The sequence below is a fragment of the Nicotiana tabacum genome, chromosome 5 (genome assembly GCF_000715075.1).
Source record: "Nicotiana tabacum cultivar K326 chromosome 5, ASM71507v2, whole genome shotgun sequence".
NCBI lineage: Eukaryota > Viridiplantae > Streptophyta > Magnoliopsida > Solanales > Solanaceae > Nicotiana > Nicotiana tabacum.
The window spans coordinates 3843073-3852462 of record NC_134084.1 but is presented as its reverse complement, the minus strand read 5'-3'; the positions used below and the strand labels follow the sequence as shown (position 1 = coordinate 3852462).

At 43.5% G+C, this 9390-nt stretch overlaps 1 non-coding gene across 1 annotated transcript; it reads left to right on the top strand.

Moving 5' to 3' along the window:
* Positions 1 to 8163: 8163 nt before the first annotated feature.
* On the top strand, positions 8164 to 8270 carry LOC142181341 (small nucleolar RNA R71). Its single transcript, XR_012710008.1, has one exon. It is a non-coding gene; the product is annotated as a small nucleolar RNA R71 (small nucleolar RNA).
* Positions 8271 to 9390: the final 1120 nt, after the last annotated feature.

Genomic DNA, 9390 nt, shown 5'->3' with positions numbered 1-9390 from the left:
AATCGAGTTGTTCAGTCCAAGATCAAGAGGTCTTTATTTGGTTATAATGTAGGCTAAGGGACAGGTAGGATATATTTGGATATAGTGACTAACCTCCCTAAGCACTTTTAATACAATCGTTCCCTTTATTCCAATTTCCATGTTTAACCCAATCATTCTTCCACACTTGTTTCATAGGTTACCCCCACTTTTCTTTAGGTGCAACTGGCCTCTTTTTTTTTTTTTAACAGCCATTGCACCATTCAAGTATTTTCTTGATTTTCCTTTTCCCACTCCATTACTACCCCACACTTTGACTTTTATATGCTCTTTAACGATTCAAGTGCTTCTAGGAGGTACAGGTTCAAACAGTCAAACTATTCAAACACAAGGATGTAGGTTATTGTAAGGTTATCAAAGAACAGGCTTCAGGATCGAAGAGGTTAACTATGGCAATATGTACAGGTGGATTCATAATTATACAAGCTACACAAGGAACTGCCTCAATCATCTCTAAGGCCAAACAACTTCTATTTCGCTTTGTAAACACACATGACAAGTTCTAGGTATCGTATGCAAGCACATAATACAAGTATTATCTCACACACACTTGGCATGTATCTCATTCCGAATTAGTTTGTCAACACAATCACGTGAGCGTTCAATAAAGACAAGGTGTACAGAATTAAGGCATAAAATTACGAGTCTACAAACGAGCCTAGACGTCGCACCCTTAAGTTCCTTTTAGTTATTTGCAGGTGTGTACATTACAGGTTGCATTCTTGCCCTCACCCATCTTAGTCCAATAGAGTCCTAAGGGTCCTAAAAATATTAAAGAAAAATCTACCTAACCCGGTTCAAGAAAAGCCCTTGGAAAAGAACCGTGGTCAAAATAAAAACCAAGGAGGAATTACTACACTTCCTAAAAAGAAAAAGAAAATAAAAAAATCTAAATGGACTACTTCCCTCAAGAGTACTGTCCAAGTGGTCCGTCCTCAGGAAGAGTCTCCTACATTTATTTATTTTACAACCAATGTATATGTACACTAACAATACACCACTAAAGCAAGTCTCCCACCCCACATAAAAAGAATATGGCATGTCCCCATGTCATAACACAAATAAAGTGCAAAAGGGTAAGAAGACTTCCCTGAGCATCACTCGGAGTCGGAGACGGTGTTGGGATCCACATGACAAGCCCTCCCCAAAGTACGGAACCAAGCTATCATCCGGCTCTCAGACATGGCTTGCCGCTGAGACATGGCATCCATACGCACATGCAGGCCATCCACCGAGGAGCGAAGATCTGCCACCTCTTCCTCCAAAAAATGCAACATGGGTCGGCTGGATAGTGATCTAGAGAACCTTGCCCCAGTATGGGGTCGCCGAGAGGATCCAGCTCCATCATAGGATCTCCTGGATAGTACCATGGGTGCTGGGGCATCATCCTCATCATCAAGCTCACTGGTTGTGGGTGCATCTCTGCCCACTGTGATCTTTGAAGCTCTGAATGTCGCTTTTGCGGGCAAAGCTCCATCTTTAGGATTGGTGGGGACACCATCCAGCAGACACAACCTCGTCACAAGTGAGGGAAAGTAAAACTCCTTAGATAGCAGAGGTGACCGAAGGATCATTTCATCTCCAATAATTCTCGCCACATCAAAGTCTTTCTTGGTGATGAAGCACCACACCAATAGAGCCCGTAGGTAGTTCACATCTGTCGTGTTGCCCGTGGGAAATAACCGGCTGCAAATAATGGTTAACCAGCACTTAGCCTCATGTGTGAACGATTTGGAGTGAAGGGTAATGTTTTCCTGTAGCCAGATTGGTCGACCCCCTGCGCAGATTGTCTCAATCATAGTGTCCCAAGTGACCCCTTGGGCGTCGTGGTAATGATCAATGTCACCAGTGAACTGGGGCAGCTGCAAGACCTGGCGAATCTTCAGAATTAAGGCATCTACCACCCTGCCCCGCACAATCACAGACCGACACAAATATTCCGGGCAGCGTAGAACTCCCAGACTAATATTGGGTTTGCCGTTTCAGGTTCATCAAACAAGAACTCCATCTCCCTCCGTCCAATTTCCTCATACATGTCTGCTTTTTCCATACGGAGGGCAGCCCTGTCAAAAGGAATCTCAGGGATAAAGCTTTTGGTGGCCTTAGCATGAAACGCGTCCTCTGCCTCCTGTGACTGGAACCTGGTGGCATCATATATTGGCATTTGTGAAGTGCTTGCTGAGCTCTTTCGCCTTTTTCGGGCCATATTACATGCAGACAATTCAGGGTAACAATCAGATGCATCCTAAACAGTTTCCTTTTATCAATCAATGCCAGTATACCCAATTAGTAAGGTGACCAAAGTTGACAACCTCCACTATTGCCCTCACACCACTATTAATTCTACAATTCCTCCATATAATACCCCACACAATCTCCCACAAGTGAATCATGTCAAATGCTACCACCAGCACAAACTAAGAAGGGCACAAAGTGCTCCAAAATTTTACAACACACCCCAATTTTTGGCCATTTAGACCCCTCCACCAAGCTTCACCCTAAAAACTTTGTTTAGGCCTCCAAACATTCTAAAAATCGCCCCCAAGTTAAGCACAATGAAAACCCAACCATTTAAACATCAATCATGGCCAAAAGAAGCAAATAATGGAGAAAAGGAAAGAAAAGAAAGGAAAAAAATTACACTAAAACACTACCTAGGGTTTAATTGAAACTAATTTAGACTACTCATTACACTAAGTTATGTAAAAGAAAGAGAAAAGAATAGAGAAGCTTACCTTGAGGATGAATGGAAGGGATAGGTTGTGGAGAGAGAGAGATGGAGAAGAAAGGAGGGGCAACAATGGGGGTTTGAGGGATAGGAGATGGTGTGAAAGAGAGAAGAGAAGAAAGAAGGGGATGGGGGAATAGTGGGGGGTTAGGTTTATTAAAAAGGGGTAAAAAAGGGGAAAAAATTCTACAACTTACCTGGCTCGCGCTGGTCTGTCGCGGTTACGCTGGGACCGCGGTAGACCTCTTTCAAAAAGGGTATTTGACCGCGGTCCTACCGCGGTTACGCTGGGACCGTGGTAGACTTCTTTCAGAGGAGGTCCTTGACCGAGGTCCGACCGCGGTTACGCTGGGACCGTGGTCTGGGAGTGTTCCTGCTACTTTTTTTTCATGAAGTTATGCATTACACTTACAACACATTCGTGGGTTGCCTCCCACGCAGCGCCTGATTTAACTTCACGGCACGATACAAATGATCTCATTTAAGGCTCGCTCGACCTCTGTGGTTCAGTCAGGTGTAGCTCAGACACTTCCTTTGGTTTGATCATGCCCACATATAGTTTCAATCTCTACCCATTGACTCTAAATGTACGAGAGTCTTTCTCTGTGGCAATCTCGATAGCACCTGAAGGGAAAACTTCGACCACTCTAAATGGTCCAGACCATCGTGACCTGAGTTTACCCGGAAATAGCCTTAATCGTGAGTTATAAAGCAACACCATATCTCCAGGATTGAAATTTCGCTCCACAATGTTCTTGTCGTGCAACCTCTTCATTCTTTCCTTGTACAACCTTGTGCTCTCAAAAGCAAGATGTCTGAACTCGTCGAGCTCATGCAATTCTGTGATTCTCGTTGTGTCCGCAGCCTCGATGTCTAGATTCAGCTGTTTTAGTTCCCACCACGCTCTATGTTCAAGTTCCATTAGCAAATGGCAGGCCTTCCCAAACACCAGCTTATATGGTGACATACCAATCGATGTTTTAAAAGTAGTTCTATAGGCCCAGAGTGCATCATCTAACTTTTTCGCCCAATCAGTTCTTGTGGCATTCACAGTCTTGGTTAGCACACTCTTTATCTCTCTGTTGGACACTTCAACCTGCCCACTAGTTTGCGGGTGATAAGGAATAGCCACCTTGTGGCGTACATCATACTTTGCAAGCAACTTCTCGAAAGCTCTATTACAGAAGTGAGTGCCTCCGTTACTGATAATCGCTCTTGGTGTCCCAAATCTGGTGAATATGTTCTTCTTAAAATCCCCCACCACCACCACTCTTGTATCATTAGTGGGCAATACGGCAGCTTCTACCCATTTGGACACGCAATCCACAGCAACAAGTATGTACTTATTGCCATAGGAGCTGATGAAGGAACCCATGAAGTCAATCCCCCAGACATCAAACACTTCCACCTCTTGAATTGGGTTCATGGGCATCTCATGGCGACGGGAAATGTTCCCGGTCCGCTGACATTCATTGCAGCCCTTCACCCATTGGTACGTATCTTTAAACATTGTTGGCCAAAAGAATCCGGCCTCAAGCACTTTCGCAGCTGTCCTGACCCCTCCAAAATGTCCTCCATAAGCCGATGAGTGACAAGCCTGCAAAATAGAAGATTGTTCTATCTTGGGGACACACCTCTGGATCATATTATCAACACAAATTCTAAATAGGTAAGAATCATCCCAATAATACATGCGGCAGTCACGATAAAACTTTTTCTTTTGTACAAATGAAAGGTCATAGGGAACTATACCGCAGGCCAGGTAATTTACAAAGTCTGCATACCATGACGCATCCTCAAGATTAGTAGCGAGTAGATGCTCGTCTGGAAAGGTTTCCAGAATATTTTCAACCTCAACTGCATTTTCAGCTCCCTCAAGTCGTGATAGATGATCAACGACTTGGTTCTCTATGCCCTTACGGTCACAAATTTCAAGGTTGAATTCTTGCAGCAGCAACACCCAACGAATCAGGCGCGGCTTAGACTACTTCTTCTCAATCAAGTACCTAAGAGTTGCATGATCAGCGTATACAATTACCTTAGAACCAATCATATATGATCTGAACTTGTCGAAAGCAAACACCACAGCCAACATCTCCTTCTCAGTCACAGTATAGTTCAGCTGGGCTCCACTCAGCGTTCTACTAGCATAGTAGATTGGATGCATCAGCTTGTCCTTCCGCTGTCCCAGCACTGCCCCCACTGCGTAGTCACTGGCATCACACATGAGTTCGAATGGTTGCTCCCAGTTGGGGGCAATAATGATAGGTGCTGTGACTAGTCTCTTTTTCAACTTTTCGAATGCTACCCTGCAATCATCAGAAAACAAGAAAGGGTGATCTTTTTCTAACAACTTACAGAAAGGGTTGGTAATTTTTTAGAAGTCTTTTATGAATCTCCGGTTAAACCGGCATGCCCAAGGAAGCTTCTGATTGCTTTAACTGAAGTTGGAGGAGGTAGCCTTGCTATTACATCCACTTTAGCACGATCCACCTCAATTCCTTTGCTTGAAACTTGGTTCCCTAAGACTATGCCTTATTGTACCATGAAGTGGCACTTCTCCCAGTTCAGAACCAAGTTAGTCTCGATACACCGTTTCAGCACACGTGTCAGATTTATCAAGCACTCATCAAATGAATTCCCCACCACTGAGAAGTCATACATGAACACCTCCATTATGTCCTCTACCATGTCAGTGAATATGGACATCATGCACCGTTGGAATATGGCGGGTGCCTTGCATAGGCCAAAGGGCATCCGAAAGGCATAAATGTCATAAGGGCAAGTGAAAGAGGTCTTCTCTCTGGCCTGCAGTACAATGGAGATCTGGTTGTATCCTGAGTACCCGTCCAGAAATAGAAGTGTGACCTCCCTGCCTATCTGTCTAACATCTGATCAATGAAGGGAAGTGGGAAGTGGTCTTTACGGGTGGCTAGATTTAGCTTTCTATAATCCATGCAAATTCTCCAGCCCGTGACTGTTCTTGTACAGATCAATTCGTTGTTATTATTCTTAACTACCGTCATGCCACACTTTTTAGGTACACATTGAACTAGTCTAACCCAGCTGCTGTCAGAGATTGGGAAGATAATTCCCGTATCGAACCACTTTATTACTTCCTTCTTCACCACTTCCTTCATGTTAGGGTTCAACCTTCTTTGGTGTTCCCTGGAAAGTTTGTGTCCCTTCTCTAGTAGAATTTTGTGCATACAGTAAGCAGGGTTGATCCCCTTTATGTCTGTCATGGTCCACCCAATGGCAGTCTTGCACTCCTTAAGTACCTGCAAGAGTTGTTGCGCCTGCACATCTAACAAACTAGATGAGATAATAACAGATAATGTAGAGTTAGGTCCAAGGAATTCATACCTGAGATGGTTGGTCAATGGCTTTAACTCCAGCTTTGGTGGTTCTTCGATAGATGGCTTAGCTGGAGGAGTCTCTCGATTTTCCAAGTGCAAGGGCTCAAATTCTAGAGTTCTATCCCAGAAACCTCTACCCTCTAATGCCAACACCCATTCCGCTAGTTCCTCTCCATTCACCTCATCCAAATTCATTAAACATGCAGCAAGGGGGTCCTCAATGGTTAGCACCTCATCATCAGTCTCTACAATTACATCCACGACATCAATAAGAGAACAATTGGCGAATTCACTTGGTCGCCTCATAGATTTCTGCACATTGAATGTTATCTCATCATCGTTCAATCTCATCTTGAGCTCCCCGGTTTCACAATCAATGAGAGCCCTCCCTGTGGCCAAGAATGGTCTTTCCAAAATTATGGGAATCTCTTCATCCACTCTGCAGTCTAAGATCACAAAATCTGCAGGGAATACAAATTTCCCTACCTGAATTAGCACATCATCCAATATACCAGAGGGTCATTTCACTGTCTTGTCAGCCAACTGCAACAACATAGAGGTGGGTCTAGCTCTTCCAATGCCCAGCCTCTTGTAAATTGCCAGGGGCATAAGATTGATGCTGGCCCCTAGATCACACAGTGCTTTAGCAAAAGCAAAATTACCAATAGTGCATAGAATGTAAAGCTCCCTGGGTCAGACAGCTTTTCTGCAATTGGTCTAGCCACCACTACACTACATGTCTGAGTAAGAGTAACTGTGTCCAAGTCTTGGAAATCAAACTTTCGGGACATCAAGTCCTTCATCATTTTTGCATACCCAGGCATCTCTTTCAAAGCTTCAATCAATGGTATATTTACCTGGATTTGTTTTAGCATTTCGAAGAACTTCTTGTATTGTTCCTCCTTTTGGTACTGAGCCAGCCTATGAGGGAAAGGTGCAGAAGGTCTCTTCTTCCCAATCAACTGGGATTGATCCTTATCAGCTGCTACATTAACTACTGGTTCCTGGACTGTCTCAGCTTCTTTCTCGGTCGCATTGTGAATGCTATTTTCTTCCTGGGCAGACTGGACTGGCACCTCCGTCAGTTTCGTTGACTTATCCAGCCCAATGGGCACTGGTATAAGTGTCTCAGCTTGTCTAGTTTCTCTAGCCCTCTCTTGCTCTACATCCAGATCTCTGCCATTATGTAGACTTACCGCCATCAGCTGCTTTGGGCCTTGATCTTTTGGATTTATCTAGGTGTCTGCAGGTAGTGTCCTATGAGGACGATTGTTCAGAGACATAGAAATTTTGCCCACCTGTACTTCAATATTCTTGATTGCTGCATCATGTGCATCCATTCTCTCGTTAATCTTTGCATTAGACCCAATAACCTGCTGTATCATTGCCTCAAGTCTAGCAAACCCATCTTCCTGCCTTCCACCATGCTGCTGCTAAGGAGGGTGATACCCCTGCTACTGATTCTGATTATTATATCCTTGTGGCCTTGGGTAAGGTGCCATATTGTTAGGGGGTCTCATACCTCCCATGTTTCCATTGTTGAACTGTGGATGGACTGGCCTGTATTGTTGATTTTGCTGGTCCCAATTCTGACCACCTTGTCTCTGGCCTCCATGATTAGACACATAATTCATGTCTTCAGGGTATTGGTGATGATCATGTTCTGCATTCCATTGGTTACCGATTGGCTGACTAATGCAAGATGCGCACAAACCCCCATTGGTAGTATATACGATGTGTACCTGCTGCTTCTTCCCTGACTCTTCCACCTTTTTGGTGAGTATACTCATCTGTGTCAATAAGGTGGCCATATTTTCAGCCATAGATTTGGATGGATCTAAGGGCACTGAGTGAACCACTGGAGTGATAGGTGCATTCCTGGTTGTCCATCCCGAATTTTGTGCCATCTTGTCAAGCAGACTCTGGCCTTCTCTCCATGTTTTGCTCAAAAATGCTCCACCAGCTGAAGCATCAACAATGTTCTTCACGCTATCTAACAATCCCATGTAAAACCGCTGCCCCAACATCAGATCTGGAATACCATGGTGCGGGCATATAACCAGCATCCCTTTAAAGCGCTCCCATGTTTCATGCAGTGTCTCCATTGGTCTCTGTTTAAAACTCAAAATTTCATCAATTTGTTGAGCAGTCTTATTGGGTGGGTGGAACTTGTTATGGAATTGCCTGACTAACTCATCCTAAGTTGTTATAGAATTTATGTGAAGTGAGTTTAGCGAAGTCTGGGCAGCTCGTGTTACTAAGAATGGAAACAATAACAGCTTGATTACTTCAGGAGTTATGTTGGGCTGCCTTTGGGTTTTTGCAGATAGAGAGGAAGTTCTTCAAGTGCTGCTGAGGATCTTCGACTTGCGACCCCAAAAATAGTCCATTGTTCTGCAACAAGTGCAGCATGTTATTCGTAATTTGGAATGACTCGGCCTGTATCTGCGGAACTACAATGGCTGTTGACAGATTTTCAGCTGGGGGTGCCCCGTCATAGAGAGCAGCCTCTGGCACTATTGGTACCGTTGGGTTTTCCTCGTGATCCCCCATGACTGTTTCGAATTGTGCAGTTGTTGGTTGTTGTTTGTTTTTCCGATTAGCCCGATTCAAGGCCTTGAAAACTTTCTCGGGATCTGATAATGCTTCAAATACTTCACCAGATCTCGATGAGTTTCTAGGCATGCACCTGTGAAACCAAGTCAACAAACGTTAAAATTTCAATGTAAAAATTGGGTATAGAGAAAAAATGACTACAATAAGAATTTTTGTACTTCTTTTAATTTTAATTGATAACACTGTTAATTCCCCGACAACGACGCCAAAAATTTGATCACGCCCAACTATGCCTTATAAAAGGACAATGCGTACGTTGCAAATATAACCTGAGTATTTATGCCTAGAGTCGAATCCACAGAGAATTAACCTATCAATTACTTTCGTTGGACTTACTAAATTCTTTAGAATCAACTTCCCCAAATGTTGTGAATAACAGTTGATGGTATATTTAATAACTAAGATTGAAAGTCAATAAACAGTTGTAAACTAAATATGCTTAAGTTGTGAACAATAATGAGAAGGTTCTAAGGTACTGATTTCTCCTATTGATGGAATCCCTTCTATTTATGTTTCATATAGATTTACCAACACATCTCTATTAATCATGAACACTCTTTTTACCGTGAATCTCTCCCGAGTAATCACGATAATTTACTAGACGCACTCTCCCGAGATACGCTAGCTGGCTTTGTTTATTACAATTCA